Source organism: Lepisosteus oculatus, chromosome 11 (genome assembly GCF_040954835.1).
Source record: "Lepisosteus oculatus isolate fLepOcu1 chromosome 11, fLepOcu1.hap2, whole genome shotgun sequence".
Classification (NCBI taxonomy): Eukaryota; Metazoa; Chordata; class Actinopteri; order Semionotiformes; family Lepisosteidae; genus Lepisosteus; species Lepisosteus oculatus.
The window spans coordinates 4584703-4612262 of NC_090706.1; the positions used below are offsets into that span (position 1 = coordinate 4584703).

The window sequence follows — 27560 nt, forward strand, 5'->3', positions numbered from 1 at the left end:
GCAATTCCTCATCACATGTTGCTTGGAATGTGGGACTGGCCTGCCCGGGCAGTAGCCGGCTGCTTACAGTGTATTCCTTTGAAAGAGAACTGCGTGTCCAGCACAAGGCGAGAGCTCTATGACCTGGAGATTGCAGACCGAGTCTATGGTAAGTCCTTACTGTAGTTCAGTACCCTGAATTTCCTTATCTGGGTAGTTGCTATTAGAAATCATCCTTCCCTTCCTCTTGAACAAACATGAACTCAAGGCAGCCTAGTTAACTCTGCCTTTCCTTTGACCTGTTGAGTTGCTAACTCACAACCTCAATGGCACTGTTTATTATTACCAGTCTCTGATATATTTAGAATTCCTGGTGGCTTTTAATAATCCAAATTAAAAGCCATTGGAATCCAAGGTAATTTGTGCACATGCATCAAGAACTGGTTACCAAGCAAGAACCAGCACATCATCTTAAGGGATGACAGCCTGATTCAAGCAATCTGGCACTGCAGGGATCCATTCTAGGCTCTGTTCTCATCTTCGATCCATATCAACCATTATAGTGTGATAATTAACATACATTTGATAGTTCGCAAACTAGTTACATTTATACATCATATAAAACATAGGCAGAGTGACAAACAGAGATTGTGGTCAAGGAGTAACAAAATGATTGATACCTGGCAGACAAAATCTAACACTGATGAGTGCACAGTGAGCACAGGCTGTACACAGTATCATGTGACTGAATCTGAGCTGCAGGAAACTTTGCATGAAAGGTCTCTTGGGGTTTCCATAGATCCTTCTATGTCCTGTTCAAGACAATGCGGGGGAAGATACAAACGATCAAACAGAATGCTTGGATACACAACAAAAAGTGTGGAAATTTAAATCGAGGGAAGTTATGGTCAAGTTTTCTAATGCACTGCTAAGGTCTCGTTTGGAATATTGCGTTCAACCGAACGTGAGTGAGGAACATCTCTGTTTATTGACACCAGCTGATGTGAGGACTGCATTATCGTTTTTTAATAAAATGTGCAAGATTTTCATGCTGTCTCTTAAGGGTTGTGTGTATGAAGATTAAGATGGGGTGACAGTTTTTATACATAAATAGCTTAGTACACTCACAACACCTGTTGGATGTACAGTAAAGCTTTCACACGGTATTGACACAGACTAATGTGGTTATCATTCCAGTTTGAAGATCACTGCAAAGGATTTGAATGAGAATGTGATACACACCCATCCCATACATTTCCAACCAACATTATCGATGGTCTACTGACCTGACTTAACCTTTTCACTTTATGTGTAAATGTATATGTAGAAAGTTTTCCTTCAAAAAGCAATATCCAGCATTTCATGGTTTTCCACAAACCACAATTTATCCTCTCATCATCATGCTTGCATCCAATATGAAGGTGCCTGTTCTCTCAGAATGTGAAGGCTGGATTCTGGCCGGGCTGAAACAGTTTGTCGAAATGAATATTGGACACATTTTCTTCTGGAAAGAAAGAAACTTCAGGCATCCCAGGATGCTCACAAGCAAGAGCCTAAATAGGGTCTGAACTCATTCTGCTGATTAGAGCTCTGAACCACGCATTGTTGGTGGATCTCTCACCAAATCATAAAAGTTCATGAGAAGGTAGACAAATTATCCTGGAATTAATCTCTTCTTTGTCTATTCAAATAGTGCAGCAAGAAAGGGCAGATTGACTTGCACTCCTTAATCTTGTTGATACAGTTGTGATACAGATGTGACCTGGCTTGTAAGAAGATATTCAGTGAATAATCAACATGCTGTGGCATTCTGCGCTACATATTGTTCATACTGATAAACGCTCTATGTGACAGGAGTGCAGGCACTATAGATGCAGTGAGATCTGTAAAGCTATGGGATGGCAGGAAGTATTTTGCAAAAGTAAAAAAATAAACAAATTAATCATAACAACTAAAATTAAGTTTAGGTTATAAAAACAACATTTGTGAGGAGATTTCTAGAAGACTTTCATCAGTCTTACCTAGAATCCATTCTCAGTAACAGCTTTATCCTTAGTGAATCAGAGTTCACATCACATTAAAAAGGGGAAAAAGTAACCATGATTATTTCTCTGTGTGTACAATTAAAAAAAACAGTTTACTTAAAAAAACATGGAAAATAGCTACACAGCATTTCGGAATAGCCACTAGGATGGCACAGTATGGAGAAGAGACGTTATTGTTTCTCTCTGTGCTCCATATCCCCCCCCGTACTTGAAGCGCCCTTGTGACAGTTCTCTGATTGAGAAGCACAGTGACTCTGTTGTATAATTGTCTTTTATGTAACGCTGTGAATTAAGCAGAAGAAATGCAAAATTGAGGACGGGCACTCTTTGCTGAGATGACAGTGTTCTACTTTCCTTTTTTGTAATGGTGGTAGTCGTGGGGGGGGATGACTATTTTGCAAAGGGGCAGCTCCCCCAGCTCATAAAAAGGGGATATTCTGACTTGACAGGATTGATGGCTGTACACTCCGAGAGACTCCCAGAACACGATGTAACAAACTGTTTACACAACACAACACCACACTGGACTGCGTCCCATTACCAGGAAATCAGAAGGCAAGGCTGAACTTCTAGGAAGGATAACAAGAATCACATATTTCTCCTAACCAGTCTGGGGAAACCTTGGTCTGATTCTATACTTCTCACTTGAATCATTTACCAGCGCCTAGGATCTTAACCTGTTTCATCTGATTGTTATTAGTTGTTTTTAAAATACCATCCAGGAAATTATCCCAATACTTAACTGAAGAATCTGGACAAAAAGGCAGAGTAAAGTCAGTATATAGTATAGAATAGTAGAATAGTTGTGTCTTCTAGTGGTGGTCAAGACAGGGCAGTCTGTCATTTAAATAGTGTTTTTAAAAAAGGTCTGAGGAATTAATAATTGATAGTGGGAGCAGTTGGGTAAGAGCCAGCTAGGAGCCATGGACAACACCTCAGTCTCTTTTGGTTCCTGGACACAAAGTGGACATTGCTCATGGATGGCACCATTCAAGCTGGTAATGCGATGATGACCCTCTCCAGGGTTAGACAAGGGAAACTAGGTGAGAACACTGAGCTGTCCACATGTCCTCTTAACAGAAATCTGCTGTGCTCATGGCTCTGGGTCCATCATGAACCAGGGGGGGCAGGGAGGAACAGGCCAGCCTCCATTCTGAAGGAAAGATTTTGAAACATGTAAAACGCTTGAGCAGTGCATCTGCATTTTTTCGTTATTGCACATCTCGTCTGTGCTGCTGACACAAAGTTTCAAATCTGAGATGAAATCTCTCTGGCTGTTTTGTCTTTCGCACACTTTCTTCCTTTCTGCTTGCCTCAGCCTCACTCTGTTCACTGCAAGGCAAACACTTTTTCCACCCTGTATGCAAGGTATAAAGTCAGCATGCAGCTACCATTAATTCCGAAGTGGAAAATGCAAATGACAATGCAAGCATGCCATTCGACTCCTCAAACCCGTTAAAGTCACTGTGCCAGCCTTGCTTAATACTGGTATTCATACTACAAGCAGACCAAGTACCCCACAACAGATCCACTGACCCTTACTATTGGTCCAACAGTGGTTGGCAATCTGAGGCTCAGTATTGAAAGTTCAGGCCACACCCAGAGATCCCCATCACATTCGTCACTGATTTAATTTGGCTGAATCCAGTGTAGTGTTTGATAGCTTTCTGCAGCTGGGTGTTTTACTGAAGCAATCTGCTGCAGGGTACCACAGCAGTGTCACACATGGGATGTGAACCCACAACACTCCGGTTACAATTCCCTGCTCCACACAGCTGCCCATCAGGCACCGAGAGACTCTTACTTGTTTTGGTGGGCAGCCGAGTTCAATGGGGGTTTCTCATCAGACGGGGGGGTCAGAGAGTGTTGGGGGCACAGAGGGCAAACTGCTGTGACAGGCCAGGGCTGCAGCAGCGATCTGGAGAGAAGAGCAGTTTCCCAGGCCCTTTGTTTCGGTCTCCGTGCCCTGGGCTGCTCGTTGCTCAATCGGCGGAGATGGAATGTGGGGAATGTGCTCTCGCAGCAGGACAGTCTCAGCACAAGTGGAGGGGGCTGGGAGCTGTGCTTCGTGCCGCATTTCTGTTGTTCTAAGAAGCACAAGGACATTCCCTTCAGCCTTCAGAACAAACTGTTTCACCTCTGTGCAATACTCCCAGTAAGAACACGGGCCGTTTCTTTCTGTCCCCATTAGCATCTGCTTATGGTGTTGCTGCTGCTGCACCACCACAGTATCTCCTCTTTTATAAGCACAAGCAGTTTCTGCTTCTGAAGGGTGTTTAAAGCCTCCTTAAAAGACATTATCAGTTCATGTCACGCGCAAAACAATCAACCGGTGAAGAAACAATTAGGCAACAGCTCACTATGACATCACATTCCCTCCTTCTCAGTTTTCAAGATTTGAAACATTAGTGCTGACTGCTACCTGCCTTGTCAGCTGCACAGTGCAATCCTCCAAGACTCCCTGCTAGATCTGCTATATCCACTAGCCTTTACTGTTTTCCTCTCTCACATATGGTACCAACATATGTTGCTCAGAATTTACGAGATTAATCCAGATTGGTCCTGGCCAGTCAGGAATGAATTTGTGGGACATTGGGTGGGTCTTGCAGTAAATACAGAAAGTATAGGAAAGAGTAAGCAGTAAGTTAGGAAGTAGTGATGATAGACCAGTGGGTTATAATCTGTATCTCATCTCCGAAAACAAAATTCCAAACCAGCACCGTTGCGTGCTGTAGGAGGGGCTGGTTTGTATTGGAGATGTTACATCAAAGGTCTGTGCTTCTGTCTACTGGCACAGAGAATGACTGAATTTGTCCAAAGGACAGTGGAAGTTACAGTCGGCGCCACGAACAAACCCAATACAGATTAGATGAAATGTAGCCTGATTAAATTCTCTCTCCGGTCTGAGTGAATCGGAATTACAAACTTTTCCTCGCTTTTTGGCCCTGGTGCGTTTTCTTTTCACATGGTCCAGATGTGATATGGTGCGCTCTTTGTTCACATGGGCCTTGTTACAGAGAGCCGCATGAGGCTTTCCCATGACCAGTCAGCAGTTAGGGGCCTGATAGGCTGGCACAGAGTGTCGTCAGTGTTCTGCCCACTGATCTGCATCCATGAAGGAGCTTGATTCAGATGGGATATTGTGATGCTTTTAAGGGGGGTGGGGGTCCTTAGATTTCATTTTAAAAGGGCACTAATTTTTTTACAACACTAATATAGATGTGTTTGTTTCAGCTCCCATGACAATTTCGAACCATTCCACCAGCACGTAGTATTCCATTTCAAGGGCTGGAGCTCGATTTCTGAATGGGGAAGACAATGGTTGCCGGGTTCCCTTTCACAGTGGGCTATTACCATAATCCACTGCCGCCTGGCACACTTCAGCCAGTCCAGCTTTCTTTCCATCAGTCTCCTTCCCAGGGCTGGAATGCAGGATCCAGGACCCTGGGGACAGCAGCAGAGCATTAGCATCCCAAAGCACTGGAGCCTGTTCCACTACGGCCTGACAGTCATTGGAATGACAATGCCAGGCAGACAGCTGACTCACAAAAGACCTTGTTTAACTATTTCTTCCACTACAGCTGTACCGGGACAATGCATCACAATGCAAAGCGGGGAAGCGAACAGTCCGAAACTCGATGCGATTTTTGTGCAGGAGAAACAATGCCTTGTCCCAAGAAACCATCTGACATGCTCCAAATAATGAAGCTATCCCATTGTTTGTGCTGTATCCACTCGCAGACAGACTCATAGATTGATAGAAAAACAGATAGGTTCTATGAAGAATAAGGATGAGTATTAATAAGCTCCGGTTGTTTCACCACTCAAGGAAACAGAACTGTTTAAATAGACTTCTCGTTCTCCTTTTGTGTATGTAAAGCCAAAGTTATCAGCTACAGGCAGCTGCTTAGTTTATCTGGGTTCATCAATAAGGCATAGCTAACTTTGACCATTAAAGCATACAGTAAATATGTGTCTTTCATAGAACACCTCTGTTTTAAACCCTGCAGTTTCTGAAAATGGATGGATTAATTATTATTCCCATAATTCATAGCTATTTATTTCTGTTCAAAGGCACTATAGCCCTGAAAGGAGTTCCTTGTAAGATCCATGCAGTATAGAGTATATAAATAGATCTTTCATTGCCTGCACTTGGAAAAGACAGATCATGATCTTTTTTCTAATGTTTACTTCTTACCTAACTCTGTGTCCTTCTGCATGTACAGTACCCTTTGTCACTCCTTTTCATGTTGTTATCTGTTGTGTTGATAAACTATTCCAGTTACAAGGCCTGAAGAAGGTCACTGAATCACTAGGTTTGCACACAGGCTACTGTTCCATTACTAGCCAGAATACCTGCAGTATATAGAGTCATGCATGCATTTAATTCAAAGCTCTACTTCTAATATGATATGTTGAATATTAATATAAATGAATATCTGGTGGATTATTAAGGGAATATTATTATTATCATCCAGGTGGATGCTGCACATTGGTGGTGGTGGAGGGGAGTCCCCATTACCTGTAAAGTGCTTTGAGTGGAGTGTCCAGAAATAAGCAGCGCTATATAAGTGTAAGCAATTATTATTATTATTATTATTATTATTATTATTATTATTATTATTATTATTTCCCCTAAACAATTGAACTGAAATACTTGTGATCACCCAGCTCTATGGGAATCAGCACGTTTGATACATGTGCTTTTGTATTAAATGAAAGTCGATCAGAGTGAAGCTGTTGTAAGACGTGAGAGTGTCAGATACACACAAGGTTTTCTCACGCAGACTTGGTGATCGAGACGTCCCCACAATGGGTCACAATTTCTATGAGCAGAAACGCAGCAAGAGGCGAAGGCAGGTGATGGAAGCTGCTCCTTTAAAGATTATATAAGTGGATCGAGCCAAGAGGCCTGGACTATCTGGGCGTCAGTTGCTCAGAGAGTTATATTTGGAGCTGGAGCCTGAAGGGAAAGACATACAGCGCTTTAAATAGCTCTAATCCCCCCCTGTTTGGCCACTTCAATCCACTCCCCTTCTGCTGCAGAGTGCAAACCCATCACGCTCCAGAGCCACAGCACACCAATCACACTGCACGCTGGGAAGAGGTGGGAGTATGGGAAAAGATGCCAAGAACTGGAGCAATAAGGAAGAATTAGAATAAGGGAAGGGGGAAAAAGGAGTTAGCTTTGGAGCAAGTATGGAACATGTTGACATTTAATATAAAGTAAGGGTCTTCCTGGAAGTACTTCAACATGATGTGTATGTATAGTTATGAATATTGTACACCTTCATGAAACATTGAAAATAGAGGCACTATACTGGGTAATATTACAGCCCATTCCTTTCTTTAGGTTTTTACTGTGCTCTATAAATGCTTGCACTCATAATGTGGACACACGGATTGAAATTAATTTTTGCCACAGTTTTTGTAAAGGAAAGCATGTATTTCTCTTTCTCTCTCTCTCTCTCTCAGAGCACATGCAGTAAGGCTGCAGACGTCTGGTACTGCAGCCCCGAGCTGAGGGCCTATTGTGAGGATCATGGTCTGCACTGGGGGCAGAGGGGGATGGGGTGGAGGCCAGACATGCCAGGTCTTACGAGGTAAAAAACCCAGGACTGCTTCTGAAAACAAGCCCAGCCCCTTTAAGGATGAGGAGAGACGGGGTGTTTATACAAATTCAAGTATTTTATTACAAGTACTCCATACGTTGTGCTGCATACAACTTCAAATTACACATTACGAGTCTTAAAATAGTGAATGTGTGTACTTATACTGGGAGGGTCCTAACTTAAGTGGGGTAGAGATCTGAGTGCTGGAGAGGAGGATTCCACAATCTGAGCAACGTGCTTATACACTGGTAGTAGTTGCTCAGTGAAAGCACTGCTCCAACCTCCTTTATCTTAAATTTGTCCCAAAGCCACCTATTGCAAAGTATGTGTCTTTCACATAAATCAAGACCACAAAACAGCAGATCCAGCATCTTTCCAAAAACTACAAGACATTATCGCAAGAGGACTCGGCGGCACTGTTGAACGGGGGTGACGGAAGAAAACATGAGAGAAACAGACCACACAGACGGAATTCCCCGAGTTAGACCTCTTTGTGCCTCCCGTCAATAGCTCTTCTCCAGGGATCATGGAAACCCTATCTGCAGGCAGCCGGGCCATTTGTCCCAAGTGGAGGAGTAAACAAGAGCCCCAGCTGTCCTCCACAATACACAGCCACTGATCGGGGGGCAGCTCAATGGGCCATTCAAACCCTTCTCCAGACGATCCAGTGTGGTTTGTGAATGGACACCAGGCAGGCAGAGGGACTGCTCCTTTAGCTAGCCCGACGCCACCCGTGGTCCCCTCTCCCACAGGGACGCTGTGCAGCAGACCAACAAGCAGAAAGGCCCTTCAGACACAAGGTCAGCTCTTATTGAACAGTGTTACGTAAGAACAGATTACCACTAGTAGTGCCTTAAGGGCTGTCCAGAAATTCATCTGATGGAGTGAGGAGCCATGTATAAATTATTTTTTATGGCCCCAACAAGAATGAATGAAGAGTGAAGGAAAGTGTATGACTTAAGTAACAGTTCAGAAAATACAGATTTGCAGAGAAGCCTCTTCTGATTATTTTTTTCCTTTCATCTCCCTGTTTTGGGGGATGGCTGCCTGACTGACTGGACTCCCCCCTCTTAAACTGCTGATGGGGAGTGGGGATGGTGGAGGGGCGTTTGCATGTAAGTGCTAGGAAACAGTGGTTCAGACTCTAAAGCATGGGATTGGTAGGTATTTGGGGCTTTTTCGAACCTTTGTTATGAACTTCAAATAGCTCACACAGTGAAGCTGCTTCTAGGCCTGTTAGCTCATGTTACAAAGTTCTCTAAGCTAACACCAGACATTGTTATGTGCTGCAAACCATGTGGGTATACTCACTTCAGTGCCTTGTTTGTTTATTCATGCCATCAGAGATTTTCATAGCTGAAGGTCAACCGCTGTCGGTGTGACCTTGCTGTCATACCAGACAGGTAGAACGTCAGGACATGATGGACATGATTGAGCTTGGCTGGTGTGAGGTTGTGTGTTGAAGGGTTAGGTTTATTTCAATGACACAACCAAGCGAAGGGTTTTAGAGTCGATGGGAAAACAAAAAATCTGAACAAATGGCAGCGTGTGAAACATTCCTTTCCTCTCTCACCAGGTGAAAGCAGTTGCTTTCACTTCCTCCCCTGGAGCTCTGATTACTCAAAACAAAGCCTTTCAGTTTTTCATTGTTAATCACATCAGTCCACTGTAACGCCTGCCCAGAAACTACTGTACCACTCCGAAAGAATCGAACAGTCATTATGAGTGGCTCCTAAACAGACACCAACGGCCATTCACACAAACAGCACAGCAGCAGCAGCTGCAGACTGAGTCCTGTGCTTCATGGTTTCATGTCCTGTGTGCTCTGTCTGATTTCTGTCATTTCTATCAGTCAACTTATGTGCCTGCCAATGTAGAAAACAATTCCTGCAAGCACAGGCCCTCGGAGTTCTCACACTCGATGTCTGGGAAGCGCACAGAGGAAAGAAATAAGTGTTGCACGAAAGGGAAAAGAAATAAAACAACAGCTGTACAAGGACTTCTGCAAGTCTAGTGATGGTAAACTGGCACTGATTCTTTGCACTGTAACAACGGGATGTTTTGCTCAACACCAATCAGCTGGCGTTCCAGTTTGAGTCATGCCGTCATCGGATATCTCTGCTGTTGTTTTGGCTTTGGTTTCAAGGTTTGATGCTGCTGTTGCTGTATGGCCAACCCTAAGCCAACTGCAACCCAACCAAAAGAAAAAAAAAACAATGATCACCATGGGAATGAGGCCAGTGACCTTATCAAGACGTGGCTCTGACAGTTCAGGGTGACTCCGCGCAGTACTGGGCTGGCAGCAGTGGGCAACAGGCAACACGGAGCGCTCTCACCCTGCGCTCAAAAGATGGGATTCACTCACTGAAACCAACATTGCGTTTTGTGGAAAACAAATAAACAGAAGTCATTCCCACCGTCATTTCCATAACACTGACGTCCACTTGTCCTTCTCGACTGCCAGAGTGTCACCTCCCCTCCGCTGGGAGCTATTTCTCTAACCTCCCTCCCTGGCAACTCTTTTCACTCTCGTTCACTCGTTTTCACTCTCGTTCACTCTCGTCGAGGACTCGCACTGTTAGCCAGCAGCTTTAGCACCCTGCAGCGAGCAACTGGCAGCCCACTGGAGCTCAGTACCTGGATGGCAGATCTTCTGGGAAAAACTAAGGTTGCTGCTGGAAGAGGTGTTAGTGGGGCCAGCAGGGGGCGCTCACCCTGCGGTCTGTGTGGGTCCTAATGCCCCGGTATAGTGACGGGGACACTAGACTGTAAACAGGCGTCGTCCTTCGGATGAGACATAAAACCGAGGTCCTGACTCTCTGTGGTCATTACATATACCAGGGCGTTTCTCGAAAAGAGTAGGGGTGTTACACTGACCCCAGAGTCCTGGCCAAATTTCCCCCTGGCCTTTACCACTCATGGCCTCCTAATAATCTCCATCTCTGAACTGGCTTCATCGCTCTGCTCTCCTCCCCCCTGAGGGCTGGTGTGTGGGGAGCGGACTGGTGCACTCTGACAGCTGTTGCATCATCCAGGTGGGGCTGCACATTGGTGGTGGTGGAGGGGAGACCCCATTACCTGTAAAGCGCTTTGAGTGGAGTGTCCAGAAAAAAGCACTATATATGTGTAAGGATTTATTCATTATCATTATCCTCTCTTTCTTGTGTTCTTAAATCAGTGGACATTTCCCCTCCGTGCCCGCCTGTGTGCGGAGAGCCCGTCTGGGGTTCCCTTCACCAGGGTGCTCTGCTCGCAGTGGGGCAGGGGCTGGAGAGCTGTGAGAAAGCACTGGGAGCGTCACAACCAGAGAACTGCCCAGCACTCCCCTCAGCCTCACACGCTGGCCACAATGAAGCCATCCTCTCCATTCATCAAGGACTCACAACAGATCCCCATCTCTTTATATCTCCATTACTCCTGTCCCTCCTTTACAGGAACAGCATTTCCCCTGCTTTTTGTCTTTCTTTTCCAGCCTGCGAGGAAGTGGTGAACACGCTCGGCGCCCTGTTTAGGGTTCTCTTCTCTTATCTTTGCAGTAAAGATTTTGACATGAACCACCTGGTTCTTCAAGATTGCCATGCAAAGCGAGGGCAATTTGTGCTCAAAGAGAAGAATAACCAGATCACAGCTGGCAGTTTACCGACAAGATTGCACTGCTACCAAGCACAGCGGATATACTGTATAGATTCAACTGCAGACAATTTTCAGGTGCAAGCTTTTTAAAAAAAAAGATATTGAAAATGTCATAACTAAAATGCCAAATGTGCTGCAAGCATGCACAATTTCAGGTAGTGAATGCTAAAATAAACAGAAAAGCAACAAAAAGGTTTATGTATGATAAATTGCAGGGAAGCACAATAAAGTGTTGGCGCATAATTAAAACAATGATTTATAGTTGCAGGGAATATCCTAGTTCACACTTTATTAATGAAGATATGTAAAGCAATGAAAAAAGTTAATTAAAAGCAAATTAATGTCCCCAACTAAAATCTGCTTTTGCATAAAAACACTTATTGGCAAAATGTTTTACTGTTTATTTCTGCTTGCTCACCACTCATTAAATACAGTTAAACAGGGAATGTATAAGTTAGACATTTCCAGTTTCTAGCAGTTAGGTATCATTGTAGAATAGCGTGCAGAAACAGCATTAGTTTTCTTTGTCTTTAAACTTTCTTATCAACATTTATCAAATAAATTTATTGTGTTAAGGCTCTCTCAGAGCAAATATGCAATGTCAATGTTTGTTAATTTTGAGAATGTAAGTACAAGAGACTAGCTGCAACCAATAATAACTCCTTAAAGTCAAAATCAAGATATGATGTAGTGCTTCTCTGTCCTGAATCCACCATCCAGCTTTCCAAAGTTTTCCAAATGAACCCTGTTGTCCACCATTAAGATCAGCTCAAGTCATTTAAATAGACATTTCTTTCCCCGCAGTGGCTTATGAAAACAGATACTGGGAACAAGGAGAGTGGAGTGCACACCCTTGCCAAGCAGTAATCACTTAGTGCTCTCATTGGGAGGTTCTGTCATTGTTAGTATCCGTGTCCCGAAACCAGCAATATCTAATATCACACCTACTATCTGTCCACGTGTATTTCTGAATGAGAGAAAACTGCATGCTCACTTTGTTATGTAGACAAGGGACCTGGCCATTTGCTATATCAACAATGGCAGCACCACTGACGAATTACTCGTCACCAACCATGCCTGTTGCCAATGCCAGCCCAGTGGTTGCTAAGCATCTGGGTCTGGCTTCCTGTTCAGGCCCTTACAATCTGCCTGGCAGCTGCTCCAATTACCAGACAGTGCGTCTTTTAATGGGTGCCTTCTGATAAAGGGAGGAAGGCTGCCTCTCTCTTCATTTCTCCCTCACTGTCTGTGTTTCAGTGACCAGAATCTGTAAGAACTCCTCCTTGCCTCGCTCAGCTGCTCCAGGCCCTGTGTCAGCTAAACAGATCCTTTGTTTTTGGAAAAAAAAAGATACAATGAGAAGGCAGACTTTGTCCGTCCCCTCGCCACCCCGCCCCTCCTCCTCCTCCTCCTTTTTCCTGGCAGATGGCTAATGTTTGATGAACAGAGCAGGTAGTGGATCGGCATGGGTGCCAGGGTAATGTTACTGTGAACGTGCAAGAATGGTCCATGCACATGCATTTGTGTGTATGAGTCTGGACTGGGTGGTGTGTTTCTTAGCAGGGCATGCCGACAGTGTGTTCCCCTTGGCCAGGGACCGTGTGTGTGTGTGCACCAGTCAGTGAGCGCCCAGCAGGCACGCTACACTGCTGCCTGTGCCTTGCCACATACTGTATCCGCAGTGCTGGTTTGTGCTGGGTGCGAGGGGGAGGGGAGAGACAGAGAGGGTGCTATCAATATCTCCGTCTGCACCCGCGCTCCCTTTTGTTATCTCCCTTCCCCCTGCATGAGCCATCTTCCCCTCCCTTCCTATCTCGCCGCTTTCTCTGTCCTTCCAGTTCCTCAGTCCCAGCATGCGGAGCCCACCTCGCGCCCCCCTCCTTCGTTGTCCGTTTCTCCCCTTCCTCCGTCGAGATCTCCCCCTCTATTCATGTGGGAACTTCACACATCCCTCTAAAAGCGAGCAGCACTGGCGCTGGCAGGTCTGCTGCTGATGCTAACAAGATGATGAAGGAATGACCTCCATTGTCACTTCAGGAGTTCACCAGCCCAGAACTGAAGGACAGCGCCCCCCCAGTCCTCTCAGGTCACCCTGGGGTATTACAGTGCCAACCTCCAGCCCTGATCCCCAAAAAACCCCAGACCAGTAGCTTGTATGGACTTCCATTATATCATTAATCTTTAATGACCACGGTTAAGCGGTGATTTGTTAAACTAAGGAGAGATTATTCAAATACCAACATCTAAATACCCTTCAGTCCTCAAGGACCAGTGTTCTATAATTTAATTCTTTTTAACTGATTAACAAATTCCAACTGTTTCCCATAAGTAATGCAAAATATTGTAAAACTAAGGGAACAAGGTAATTCTGGAAATGGGAGTAACAAGATCCAAGGTAGGAGACACACAGTGAATGTGATATCATTGCATAGTCTACACTGCACCACACTGCAATGCATACACTATTCCAGAGAAAAATGAATAAAAGGTAACTTTGAGACCGACAGTATTTTCTTTCAAATCTGACAGCAAAACAACACACACCCGAAGAAGGCTCCACAGCCGAAACATTGTGATTCTTTTCTTCTCTTTTCAGCATGGAATAAACCTTTACATGTTCCTTTGCAGCTTACGCATGCTGACTCAGCTACCTCCTTGAACTATAACAAAACAAAGTGGCTCCTTCATCCTTTTGAGAGTTAATATTTAAAGAACAAAGTGCAAATTGGCCCCCTTTTTTAGTCTCTTTCTTAGGTGTTCTGGAACCGGGATCTGGGCTTCATTCCAAGCATAGACAAGGTTTAAAAATGGCCAAAGCATTCAATGTTATGACACTGAATCAGCGTAAAAGAAAACAAAATCTGCAGCAAGAGGAAATAACAATTGCAAGGCTTTATCATGACAAAGACACAATGTTCTACAACAAGTGTTCTAGTGTTAAAAAAAAACAAGCTCCTGGCAATTTTTAATTTTGATTGCATCAGCCAAAGACTTGTCACTCACTGCAATAGCAATCAATTAGGCTTCTGTACCAATAGAACATTAAAGAAGCACAGTTCATATTACCCGCCAAATAGTGGCCTGTTGCTTTATTTTATGACCATAAAACGTTACTTTGTCAATTGATTAATTCATTAACATCTTAAAGAGCTATGAGGACCATCTTAAAAAGCTTTACAAGATGTTACTCTGCAAGAATAAAAACTGCTTTGAAAGGACAGTGAAGTGAGCTATTGTCAGGTTTCAAAAACATACTACAATAGGCTAAACCACAGAAAAGGGCTTGTTGTGAAGCCCTCTAGCACCTAAGCACTGACAGGAAGGGGATTGTTTAAGAAGAAAGGGGAGGTGATAAAATGCAGTGCGTCATGTCCATGGCTGTTACTCCTGCAATTAACAGTAGACAAGAATAATCAGTTCTTAGACGAAATACTGGAAGGAGGTTCATGGAAACACAGGAAGGCTTATTCTGGAAGCACAGGGCACAAGATGCCCAGGTACTATGCACTATGCCCTGGATGGGACACCAGTTCACACAGGGACAATTTAGACATATTATTTAAATGTGTTTATAATGCTTTTGGGAGGTAGGAAGAAGCTGAATACAGTGAGAACGTGCAAGCTCCGCTCAGAAGGCAAAGCATAACAGAATCAAACCCAGGGCCTCTGTGATGAGGCAGCACAGCAAACTACCAAACCAAAATCTTCTCACTGCGTTACTGTTGAAATTGTTCTCACTTTTGTGGAACACTGACCGGATCACGACGGCATCATTTTGACAAAGAGCTTTGAGAGGCTTCTTCGAATGGAATGATTATCTAAACACATAGATCTAGACCACTGGGCCCAGTAACACATATCAAGATGTATCAAGATGTGGTAGGAGACAAGCGGCGTATTATATAAAGGCTCCCTTTCCATGCTTGTGTAGGTTTTCTGTTCAAGTTCCGGCTTGGAATTCTGCACAGATTCTATTCAAAACAGCTGTTGTTACTTCAGTTGCTCATTTGAAAGCATCTTTCTCTCATTCCTCCTTCCACAGATCACCTTTGATGCTTTGTTCATCAGGTTACTAATCCCTTCTGCCACTGAAGAGCTGAGCCCTGCTCCTCCGGTCAGTAACCCCACCCCCAACACAACACAAGCACAGCCAGTCTCCTAAGTGTCTAGAGGGGACTTTTTTCTTTTATTAACCAGGGGGCTCACATTTTCAAAGAAAGCAGTATCTGTTGTCACCCACATCTGCAAGCAGACAATGTGACAAAGTAATTAAAAGGGTCTACAGTGTGTCTGGAATGAGCATTTTTATCATGTTTAATGTAAAAACTAGACAATCTAGTTTTGAGTGTCACACTTTAATAATGAAAGGTGCTATATAAAATAAAGGTCATTAAACTAAACCTTAAAGTAAACCAGTTGATACATCCAGTACAGCGCCAGAACTGAAGGAAAGGAAATGTTCAGATAACATGAGTCGCTTTTAGTCTTGTACCAAAAAAGAAATCAGGACTATTGGTTCCAGAGTCTCCCAGAGAGCTGGCACATTATTCTTCACACTTCGCGCCACAGATGAGCAGAGGGCGAAAACTGAAATGTAGCGCAAGCAGATTCGGAACAAGGAGTGGGAGTCACTTCCTGAAACAAAGAGGTGTGGTTTTATGGAACAAACATGCAAGGAATGTTGCAGATAGGGTTCCTCCAGGAGCCTTCAAAGGAACAGCTCAGCCAGGTTTTTGGAAGAATGAGCAACTAACAAAAAGACCACTAGAATGGGCAGCCTGGTCCGCTCATGACTCAAAAGCTTTACTAATGAAGAAGGAAATCAAAACTAGAAACTGAAATTAAAATGAAATCTGCACCACCGATCAGGGCTTTGCAATATAAAAATAAAGATTTACCCAATTGTAGGTTATCTTAAATGAAACGTATGAATAGCAAATTATCTTAGGAAATCTAAAGAAATAGGTAATGCTGAAGAAAACATAACTCATCCATTAATAAACCTTTTAACAACTTTTAAAAATCAAGGGCTACGTCAAGATTCGTTGATGACTAATAAACTGAAGCTGTGCACTATGAGCTTTAACAGAGCATAAAACATTCCACAACCCAAATGAGGTACCAACAGCAATGAAAGACACCTCTGAATGCTGATCATGTGGTACAGCATGAGAAATCTGCTGAACTTCACGGTTACATGCATATCGCATGACCAGCTTTTTTTTTTAAATCAAGCTATCCAATTATGAAAGACTGAATAAAGTTCAAAACATAAAAATAAACAAAGATCAAAACAAGAAAAAGTATTTTACATGAGTCTGAGTCTGACCAAGCAAAGAATACTGGGGCCCCTGTTAAAGACTTCAATCTCACTTTACTAAGTCATTAGGACTCCCAGAATGGCGCCATTCGACCTAGATTTAAAAACTGCAAGGAACTATGGTTTATGATTATCAATAAATTATAATCTGAGTAGTTCTGATGTCGGGGGTATCATAACATTGCAGAGGCAAACTAGAACCAAAGTAAATGATAGTTCAAGACCTGTCAGCAGAGTGTTAGAAATACTGAGAACTGATATTAATAAGCGACCCAGCCACATTGTTAAAGCCGATACCCTGGCTTCTTTCAAGAAGCAGATGGATACTCAGATCAATCTACCAGGAACTGTAGCAGCTGGATGCACTAAAAGGCCTCCACTCGCTAGTATCTGTTCTTTCATTCTTAACTGGAAGGGGCCAGTACTGACGGCTCATCACAACTTGCTCAGCTGACACCTTCTGGCTTCAGTCGGTTTGCAAACTGCAAAGGCCTGGTGTCAAATGAACGTGTAGTAAAACGGAAAACGGAGACCTGGATGTTCAACACAAAGGATCGCGTCCAACTCAGAAACAAAATGTGAATACAGTGTGAGAAAACAGAAAGCACTCCTGTGCAGCAGACTCCCGTTTTACGCAGTAGTTAGGGATCCTGACATAGCGCGTATAACCTAAAATCACATATAATCCAAACACCCCCCATAGACCCTCCGACAAGTAACATCAATCACAAGTGTATTAGTATCTGCGTGCAAGTAGTTTAAAGTATTATGAAAACAGTAATACAGCAGATACAGAGTAGAGAACAGATCCCACAGCCTCCTCTGTCTTCAATTGCAGGAATCGAAGACTCACTCTTGTCATACATATGCGCCGAATTGGTCACCGCCGTCCGAGCTTTTCATGACTTGCCTCTCCCCTCCGCACTTGTTTTCGGTTTATTGAGGCTGATCTCGCACGATAAAGAAGCACCGGCGTGCTACAGGCTCTGTGACCAGTCCCCAAAGCGTAGCACAGGTGAGTGCCGCGCCAGATTTGAAATGTCCTTCTTTATTTGAATTTTCTTTCTTTTTTTTCGTCGCCGATTCGCGTAAAAATATTCTGACATTCCTAACACCCCAACCACCCTTAACCAGTCTATTGTATTTCATCTCTTTCTGTGGTCTCCTGGTGTCACAACAGAAACAACTGGTGATACCTAACTTAGTGGGTATATAAACATATATATTAGCAATATTTAGGACTGATTCGCTTTTGAATAGCCCAAACTGAACAAACCCAGCAGTCCAGTTGTCCTCCTCTCATTTTAACTCTTTTATTCCCTGTCACTAAATTGCTAACATAATCCAACAGGTGAAGTTGGATGCTTAAATCTCTGCCTGCATGTATCCTTATGTCATTACGGTCTGACAGCCAGCCACCTTATTTGCTATTGCTCGTTTACAACAAAATAACACGTTCAAAACAAAGTAGAAATTTCTTTTACTATAATTCAAGCAAAATGTTTCATCCTATGGGGTAAGGCAAAATTTAAGATTCATCTGAAAATGAGAATATGTTCCCTTGATGAAAAAACAGCACCCTGAAATTGGTGTACAAAAATTAAAATGGGGCATTATTTCTCCTTTCAATTTAGAATGTTCTCATGTCATCAGCCAAAAACTAGATTTCTGCTCCCATGGATTGGTTAATTTTTCATAAGGTACTTAAAACATGAATTAACTGCTCCCGTGAAATGAGAATCATTTTCAAAACAGTATAATATAAGATTTTGATTTTAATGCCAGGAAAAGTTTTCTTTCATCTAAGGGTTGCTAGGTTAGCAAAAAACAAATCATTACATTCACAGTGGGGAAGATTTGACTGAAAAAAACGAACAAATATTAGCTTAAGATTTCTACAATGAAAGCAAGCAAGCCCACTGCCCACCAACACTAAGATGAGAGTTGGAGGTACCAGTGTGGTTACCAGGTTAAGGTTCTGGACTCATGACTGAGAGGGTGGGGGCTTACATCCTGGGTGGGACATTGTACCCATGAGCAAAGTTTCTCATCCAAAATTGTGCCAGTAAAATTTCCAGCTATATAAATGGAATGACTGTGGAAAATGTCAGTGACAGTGGAACAAGGCATCAGACAAATAAACAAATGTCAATTTCTTCCTAATTTCTGTGTGGGCTTGCCCCCACCTTATTCTCAGGTTACGTTGTGCTAAATTGCCCCCCAGGGTTAGAAGGAATTTGGGATGAAATGCAGTATTATTTCACAAATAGGACACACAACAGACAGAAGGCTGACAGGATTCATGTAGGATGTTGCAAAGAGTCTTTCAGATGGGGTTTGAGGATATAATTAAGCACAGCCCCAGGGTTGCTTGATTAGTGAATGAAACCAATTGATATTCCATAACAGGGTGCCTCCAATCTGAGCTTCTGCTTGCTGAGTGTCTGCATTCAGGCTGTTCCGAAATACCCACCAGCCAAAGTCAGAGGCCATCGGCATCATCTGCTGCCTAAGTGAATTTGGAAAACAAGGGACTGCGTGTTCAACCAGGGGAAGCATGCCACACGCCCTTGGTGGAGTTAAGTCGTTATGTTCAGTTGTTGAGCTATTAATTGGATTATAGAAACTTTCCGAATTCAATCCGCAGAGATGGGAAGTTAGCATGTGTGCACGCGCAGAACTCACAGTTGTTCCCAGCTGTGATTCAATTAGACCTGCCTACGTCGCGTAAACAGGTCATTTGTTTGTTTTTCCCAGTCCGCCCTGCGAAATGCCAGCCAGTGTTTACAAACATGTCTGGAGGATTGCGGCAGTTTTTCCATAATAAAGAACTCCCACGGAGACAGGCGAGAACGTATTCGAGCAGACTGCCCATATCTTCACCCGGACAAGCCTGCCTTGCATTTCTCTATTTAAGAATAAATGGGGAACAAACAAGAAGAGGCCATTCAGCCCCATTTAGACCGTCTGAGAGTTAGTAGTTCATTTATCCAAGGAACTCATCTAGCTGTTTCTTGAAACAAGAGAGGGTACTGGCTTCAACCACATGACTGGGTAGCTTGTCCCTTACTCCTATAACCCTTAAGGGAAAAGGGAGCATAGAACATTGTTCCAAAGGTTACTCCAAGCCCATTCCATTCATCTATTTTGCTTTGTCAGGGCATTCAACACTGTGCATCAGGCCCTGCTGTTTACTTCTGTATGACTTACCATGCTTTCCTTATGACTATGATTTATACAGTATAGCACAGAAAACATTGATAAGGGATATGCCACATCATCACATTTACTTCCTCTTGTGTGAGCTCTCCCAGTCTCTTTGAAGAGCTTCCCCTTTATCTACCATAACCTATATAACTGTGTCAAACGTCAGATGCAATGGTTACAGTTTTATCCACCTTTCTAATTGGTCCACTAGGAAAAAAACAGGACCGGCTGTGGGCCAAAGGCAGAGTTTTCAGGAGCTAATTTTGCACAAGTTTGTAGATGGAATGAATTAGAGCACCTAGGAATGAATGCAACAACACAGCATACAGCTTGTGTTGTACAGTCCACTCTGCTAGCAGCATGATTTCTTACTGTTTAATTAGCATGTGGAAAAAGAGAACTTGCTTTGAATTCTCTTGCAGACAGCAGGTTCTTCTTCTTTATGTTTAAAATGATCATGGATTTAAATGGCACCTTTCCAACTCAAGTAGGTGAAATTCCCATCTAGCAGCAGCCCTTTGGCCTTAGGAGCCATGACACTTAGATGCCACATGTTTGAGACCCCCTGATAAAAAGCATTTAATTCCAAACTGCAAGCAACTCTGTTTCCTTTGCAGTTTCACTGGTGGCAGTACTTAAAATAGTCAGAGCCTCGCTCTTTCTTCCTCTGTGTCATCTCTACACCAGCAGTGACATTCCTAACACCCCAACCACCCTTAACCAGCACTCAAGAAATCCTAGGGATTGTTTGTGCCCGTGTGAAGTTTTGAGACCCTTACAGAATCAATGGGAAGTATTTTAGATGTAATTTACCTGCTTGAAATCTGTAAACGAGCACCAGGCTCACTCACACAGCTTAAACCATGACAAACGGCTGATTCATCTTCTGATCTGGCCAGGCTGGGGGGGAGAGTTTCATACTGAAACTCTCAATAATTTTAATCATATCTGGCCGGGCTGGGGGGGGAGAGTTTCATACTGAAACTCTCAATAATTTTAATCATATCCTCGATTCCTTAAAGGTTACAGATTTTAAAAAATATACAAAGATGTATAGCAGGTCATTTGGATCCCCTATATCTTCAGAGCTGTAATTGGTATAATCATTAGGTCAAATAAGTAATTCAGAGCTCAGCTGGAGCACATACCATAAGACAGAATTGTCACAAGTAACTGAAATGACAGGATACCAGATTATTTAACCCATCAGAGCTCGCTGCAAATTGAGCAATTCTAATACACTACAATATGAACAATTCACACGCATAGTATAGCAGATTTATGAAAGGACTACTGGGCACTGGATACACAGAAGCTGAAACAGACACAAATTCTACATCCACACAGGAAATGGGACTAGTCAGGTGTCTGAGGTCTGGCTATATTTAGTCTGTTGTATAAAATAAGCAGGAAGACAAAGCCATGGACTGAGAGTCACAACTGCAGCATGCAATCAACTTAAAGGTCTTACAAATACCTCCTCCACAAACAAATCAAAAACCACTGAGCATGGAAAAAGTAAATCAAAGTGAATAGTGACTCACTGACATGGCCTGTTATACTTGTGATAAAGTGCATTACATGAAATGCATTCATAATTGTCAAATGTGCATACAAGTCTTTCCCTGTGGAAAGATCTAAGTGATATCGATTCCCAAAATCATAGCAAATTCCTGCCCTAAAAACATCTCTTAAAAACATGCCTTAAAATCATAACCCTGAAATGTGTTCCTTGTCAGATGTTTAAAATTATTTATTTCAGAACAGTTCACTGCAGAAAGCGTGTTGCTCAAAACTTCTGAGTATGATGTTGTACTGATGCAGACATTTCATTTGTAGTGGCTGCAATGTCTGCTATTTGAAGGGGTTTTGATCATTTTGTTAGAAAAACCCCATGGCCCGTAATACCAATTCAATCCGTAGATGGTGATATCTTTGTCAGTGTGATTATTGCTTTGGAGGTGTCAAGAAACTGGAAAAGCTGCGGTATTAATTTTGAATTTATCATAAACTATGTGTTCCATAAAGGAGTCAGCTAATCATCTTTCAATTTATCTGATGTTTTATTAGGTGCATTTTTGCAGACAATGCAGTATACTAGTCCTGTTGGTGTGTACCTAGGGGATTGTTGACTGATGATTTAAGACCTCTGTTCTCTGTGTAGTAATTTATATATTGACAGGTGCTGCAACCAGGTATACTGTATTGAAAAGTGCCCATTAAAAGCTTCCCAGAAGAAATCTCATAGCACCCGAGGAATGGTGTTGTTTCTTACTGTTCTATACAGCATTCCATCTATGATTGATGCCTTTGGATTCAGCCATAAAAACATATCTCCTGTGGAAAAATAACAATTTTCCAAACACCCACACATTTCTTCACCTTTGTTAAGAAAATCTTGACCATCGCTTCAAAAATACTTCTGAGACTCATATGTAGAGAATAAACAATTGAGTCTCTGGAGATCCTTGAGTGTGTGAAGTTGTGTTGTAGATAAGAGTCGGTAGGTTTGTAGTGGATGGTGGTGTTAACACTGGAACTCAAAGCTGCAATGAAAATACCTAAAAATGACTCTGTCCTGTTTCTGAAATACTCACTGTGTATTCCAAAGTTGTGTAGCAAGTTGCTACTGTTTGTAAAAAAAATGTTTTGAGACATTACGTAAGTTATTACAGATAGCAAAGACCTTGACAATGTGCCAAAGGTAAAGTTTAGATATGTTATCATTATAATTTGATATAAATATTTTTTGACATATCCATGAAAAAGGCAGAAATATGATGGGTCCAAATTAGTTCCTTTGCTGACACCTTAACACAACTGCAGGAAATGGCAGTATGATGGCTTTTATTGGCCTTTGTAAAAAGAACGAGATTCTCACAGTGGTTTCTACATTTTTAAATGGTCCAATTTATGTAGCAAATGCGTAGAATCCTTGGGCAGTAATCGATTCCAGCATGGGTTTTAAAACATCATCCAGACAACTGGTCACTAGCTCAGGATTGCTGGGTTTGAAGATTTTAGGGAGTAAACAGAACAGTGAGGGGTTCTTTGATTAGCTGATATTACAAAATGTTTAAAATTGCAATATTTTGTAGACGTGGATGGATATAGTTGTAAAGCTTAACACAGAAGCAGGTACTGGAAGGTTGTTGGCTTCTATTATGCAGCGGTCTATACTCTTTGCAACTAGAGCTCCTTCTTTGTTTGTTGGTTTAATTTTGTTGCCATCTCACTTTTGTATGTTCTGTAGCAAAATTTGCTCTTCTTTAGTCAGTTTTAAGATTCACTTCATGTGTAAGGTAATGTATAATTGTCAAGTGCATCTTTAAAACTTTGTTTCCTCAGAATGTTTTTGTACGTATCCGTGGTACAATGTCATTTTCCGTTTCCTTGTGTTCTTATTATAGTTCATCTGATTGCAGGGACCTGGAATGTTTTCTTTGGGCTTGGATGGTAAACATATTTGGAGACCCCTTGGAATTACATGTTCCTTTAGAGATCTTCTAAGCAAATTAATATGGTTGGTTAGACTGCTCATAGCATTTGCAAACAACACAAAAACACTGTTTTCTTTTACAGTCTATTATTTTGAACACTGCAGTTCAGCCTCTGGAGCTACTTACACTGTCTAAATGGCTCTAAAGAACAGAGGATAGATTGAGACAAAACTAACTGGTGCTGAGTTTTTAAAAACATTTTGATATTGTCCCGCTGATCTCCTTTAGAAGTTGCAGCACGGACAGCAGGATGGTATATGTTGAAGAGCAGCGGCATGCTCCAAAGCTAGTCTCTGTCTTTCCCTCTCTCTCTCTCTTTCTCAGCAGGGACAGAAAAGGGGTGGGGGCAGGGCCAGTGTAGCAAATGCAAACAGGAAATGTACAGAAGTATGCCTGGGGACAGGCAGAGAGAGAGAGAGTTTTGGGTAATGATAAACCAGACAGAGTGGGGTGGGTCAAGGACACTGCTTGTGACAGGTCACCCCAGGGGCTGGGGGGCTGTCCTTTGTCGGTGGGTGTGGGGGTATCCTGTCCCTCACAACCATAAACCCATAAGCTTAACCTGTCCTCAGTCTGCCATTTGGTACCACTTCAATTTATTCCTGGCTGATCCAATCAGAAAATACCTTGTCTGGCTTTGCCCTAAAAATCACAGGTTCGCATCCAGACTGCATCAGTCCACAAATGTGGCCTGGAAGAACACTTATCATGGTACAAAACTGGCTAAAGGCTGCCAAGATAGACATTGCCTGGCCATTCAAAATGGATCCAAACCACTGACCTCCTGCGTACAGCACACGTTCTGGAACAACTGGGAAAAGCCATGGACTTTAAACCTGGCATGCTCGGATTTGTGTTTTAAATTTTAACTATGTTGGCTGTTGGGATGTGACATTATGCTGATCACATTTAGAAACACCTTCAGGTCAAGGCTAGATCTATTTGAAGTTTAACTAATAATTAACGCTCAGTAACCCTAACTGGACAAATACAGCTGCAAAGAAACAGACATTTTTGGAGGTCATTCAGATATTACATAAACAACATTTGCTGATTTTACACTGCCATATGTGTAACGTATCTAGTCCTAATCATGCATACCACTTCCACATGATTATATAATCATTCATGAAGAGTGGACCTTGTGCATGCAAGACGTACAGAATCATAATTGGTCAATCAGAGAAGCTTACTGACAGACAAATAGCAAGGCAAAATACAGAGGCACTCAGCAAGTCAGAATGATTTAATGCACTGATTAAAAAAGCAGCCTTAAGCACAAAACAACTGTCCTGATAGAAAAAAAGATTGTATGTACGTAAGAAGTGAAATAAAATCTCATGAGACCATCTGGCTAATCCACATGTGAAGATTTAGATGTTCTTTCTCATTTCCTGTTAGTGTTTTCTGTTTAGACTGCTTGCCATGCTAACCTCCCTCTCCATGTTGCCTTGTATTGATCCGACCTTTCTGCCAATCGATTGCCCACAAGCCAGGCAAGCTTTAAGGAAGTCCAAACTGAGACAACAAACACAGCTAGAAAAGGTTGAAAACAGGGCAGGAAGAGCAGCAGAACGCCCTGCCAGTTTCAACACTTCTCCTGAAAAATAAGAAGTACATGGAGACGAAAGGCAACAGATATATTACAGAGTTCAGCATACATACATTCTCTAACCTTTTTCAAAAAAGAGCAGCGATTCACAAGCTGTAAATATCTTAGTGAGTTATGAATAAAAATGATAAAAAATTAAGTAACACAGTTTTAAAAAGGGGAGTAGAAGATTAAGGTAAAGCTGAAGAATCATGTCCCCCAAAAATAGCACTGGAGTGGAATACTATAGGCGCCACACTGCCTCGTGCCCTATTGTGTCACCACTGGGCCATAAATATTTCAGTGCCACTCAAATATTGATATGGAAATCACCACAGAGTGAACTGACAGAGAGCAGCTAGCGCTGCCGATCCCTTACTCACTCTGTCTGCCTCTGCCCCCTCCCTCTTTCCCAGTCTCTTCCCTGTGGAGAGTGAACCATGGAAAACTCCTGCATTGGCAGAGAATGACACTCAAATTCAAAGGACTGGTGCTGGAAGGGAAGAGGAGAAACACTGAATTCTGGGATGAATGTTGAGCTCTTTGCGCGATCTTACATAAAAACAAAACAAAACAATCCTGATTCTGGCCAACAATTCTGCTTCCACGATGAGTAACTAAAGTTGAAAGCTAAGACATTTTTTTCCTCACTCACTACATCTACTGTGCCAAAGCCACAGAGTCAAGGAGTTTGTCCTTTTTAACAGGACAAAAAATGTTTGTTCACCCCGCTGTTTGCAAAGGGTGTGAAATTGTTTCTTCGTGATGTCTTTGTGTCTGGAATTCTTGTGAACACAGTTTCCGGACACAGTATTGTTCAAGGATTTATTATTTCTCTTACAAATGGTTCATCCAGCACATTTTCATGGCTCTGGTAATTTCGATCTCTCAGTCAAGATCTTCTCTTGAATGTAGATTACAATCTTTGAAACTTTATTCTTTCTCTTCTGAAAGATTTATATTGCACGTATATCTTAATCTTTAAACCCTTTCTCCTGAATTTACACTTCACACTAAGTTACCACGCTTTCACCGTGTTTAGCACACTATCACACTAGACTATGATAAAAGAGGGATGTGAACCAGCAGTTTTCAGGCTACAGGACACTTCCCGCTTTCTGAATGGGGGCTTTGACCAGATGAGCCATTTTCTAAAGGAGCCTATTTGTCACTCTTTGCTGATCCACTCCAGTTCTCTAGCTGTAAGTACACAGAAACAATATCCAAGCCATAGCACAGACACTGATTCACTGCCATTCTTGTCGACTGCCATCACTGAATGAATGTAGCCCTTTCTTCTCCATACTGTTTCCTCTATTCTGCTTGTATGTTCAGAAAATTAGCCCTTAAACAGACAGCTGCTTAATCTGTAGGGTACAAGAACAAATAGCCAAGGCAATCAACACAGGATTTAATTTACTGCCATGCTGTCTACACAGCAGTAACCACGTACCAATGCCATCTTGCTCTTCAAAGTTTGGGGCAAACAGGCAAGACTTGGCAGTCAACATCGAGCCAAGAGCAGCCCAACTATATCACCTAAATACAAACCAGCTGCCAGCCAGTATTAACCAGTTCTCAGCCAACAGCAGACTGTGAAAGACTGCTTTAACAGGGGGGCTTTGTTATACTGAAAGACAGGGAGCTTACTGAGTGCTTATAAGTCAATGGTAAAACCACCGACTTTGTATTTCTGAAACCCTCAATAACTAACATATTATAGATGACTAGGAACAGCTTGAGTTATGCTGCTATCAGGAAAGAGAGGTGTATTCCATATTTTCTCATCCTGTTATCCTGACTTTGTGCCCCAGCCTGTAGAGAATCCTTAATAAATGATTACCTAAGAAACTCATTCTTTCCCGTGTAAAGTCCACAACATTTATGCTTAATTATCTTAACATTAACATTAACATTGCAAAAACTGTATACCCTTGTTCTAAAGTTGATTGCTTAAATGTGCAGTGGTGGGGAGCTATAAAATAAGCTGTAGTCTTCTGAAATCCAGAATTCTTTGCAGATTGCTGCACGTATGTATTTTGTAACCCACTTTGAAAGAGGTTTGACAATTTTTTTATGTAAGATACAACATAGCTGGTCCAGTACTTATACTGAAAGTGGGCAAATACATACAGCAGCCATTGCATGGAGTTCAAACGTTCAAACGGTTTTGAGCAAATTGAAGAAACAATAATTACTGCTGAAGCTACATAAATATTGGTAAGTTTACTCAAACCAAACCCAAGTCAAGACATTTCGGTTAGATTTGTTTCTTGTCTTTTGCTTTGACTTCTTGTTCATGCAGATCATCAGAAGATGCTCACATCACAGTGAACAATGAAGAAAAGTTTACAAAGCACATTGGAAGGATTCCTTTGCCTCATTATGCAGACCCTGCTGAGTCCCCTGCTGTTGCTGTGGTCTCTGTTTAGATTGCTATTCACAATGCAAACAGGCTTCTTCGTGCACAGTACAATCAACACATAATTGAGGAACTTTGAACTGCTTTGTATGTTATATCATAGTTATGACATCTGACACCATGTTACAGCCAATGAGAAGCCAAGAGCTGGCAATAGTTCTGCAGGCATGCTGGGATCATATCTTGTTTTAGAGTGGCATAAATGTAGACAGGCAAGCTATATCTGAACATCTAAGATCCTCAGGTTTATG

General features: G+C 42.4%; 1 long non-coding RNA gene across 3 annotated transcripts in view; it reads left to right on the forward strand.

Annotated features, from left to right (window-relative positions):
* Positions 1-27560, forward strand: part of LOC107077529 (uncharacterized) — a 41661-nt gene continuing 14101 nt past the window's right edge. The window contains exons 1-5 of one of the 3 annotated variants that reach the window (XR_011191088.1): positions 1-148; positions 6503-6597; positions 7500-7627; positions 15312-15383; positions 17428-17604. This is a non-coding gene — a long non-coding RNA (uncharacterized lncRNA). Of the gene's footprint in view, positions 149-6502; positions 6598-7129; positions 7251-7499; positions 7628-15311; positions 15384-17427; positions 17605-27560 lie in introns of those variants that run through there. The other 2 variants (XR_011191089.1, XR_011191090.1) reach the window with 2 other exon arrangements.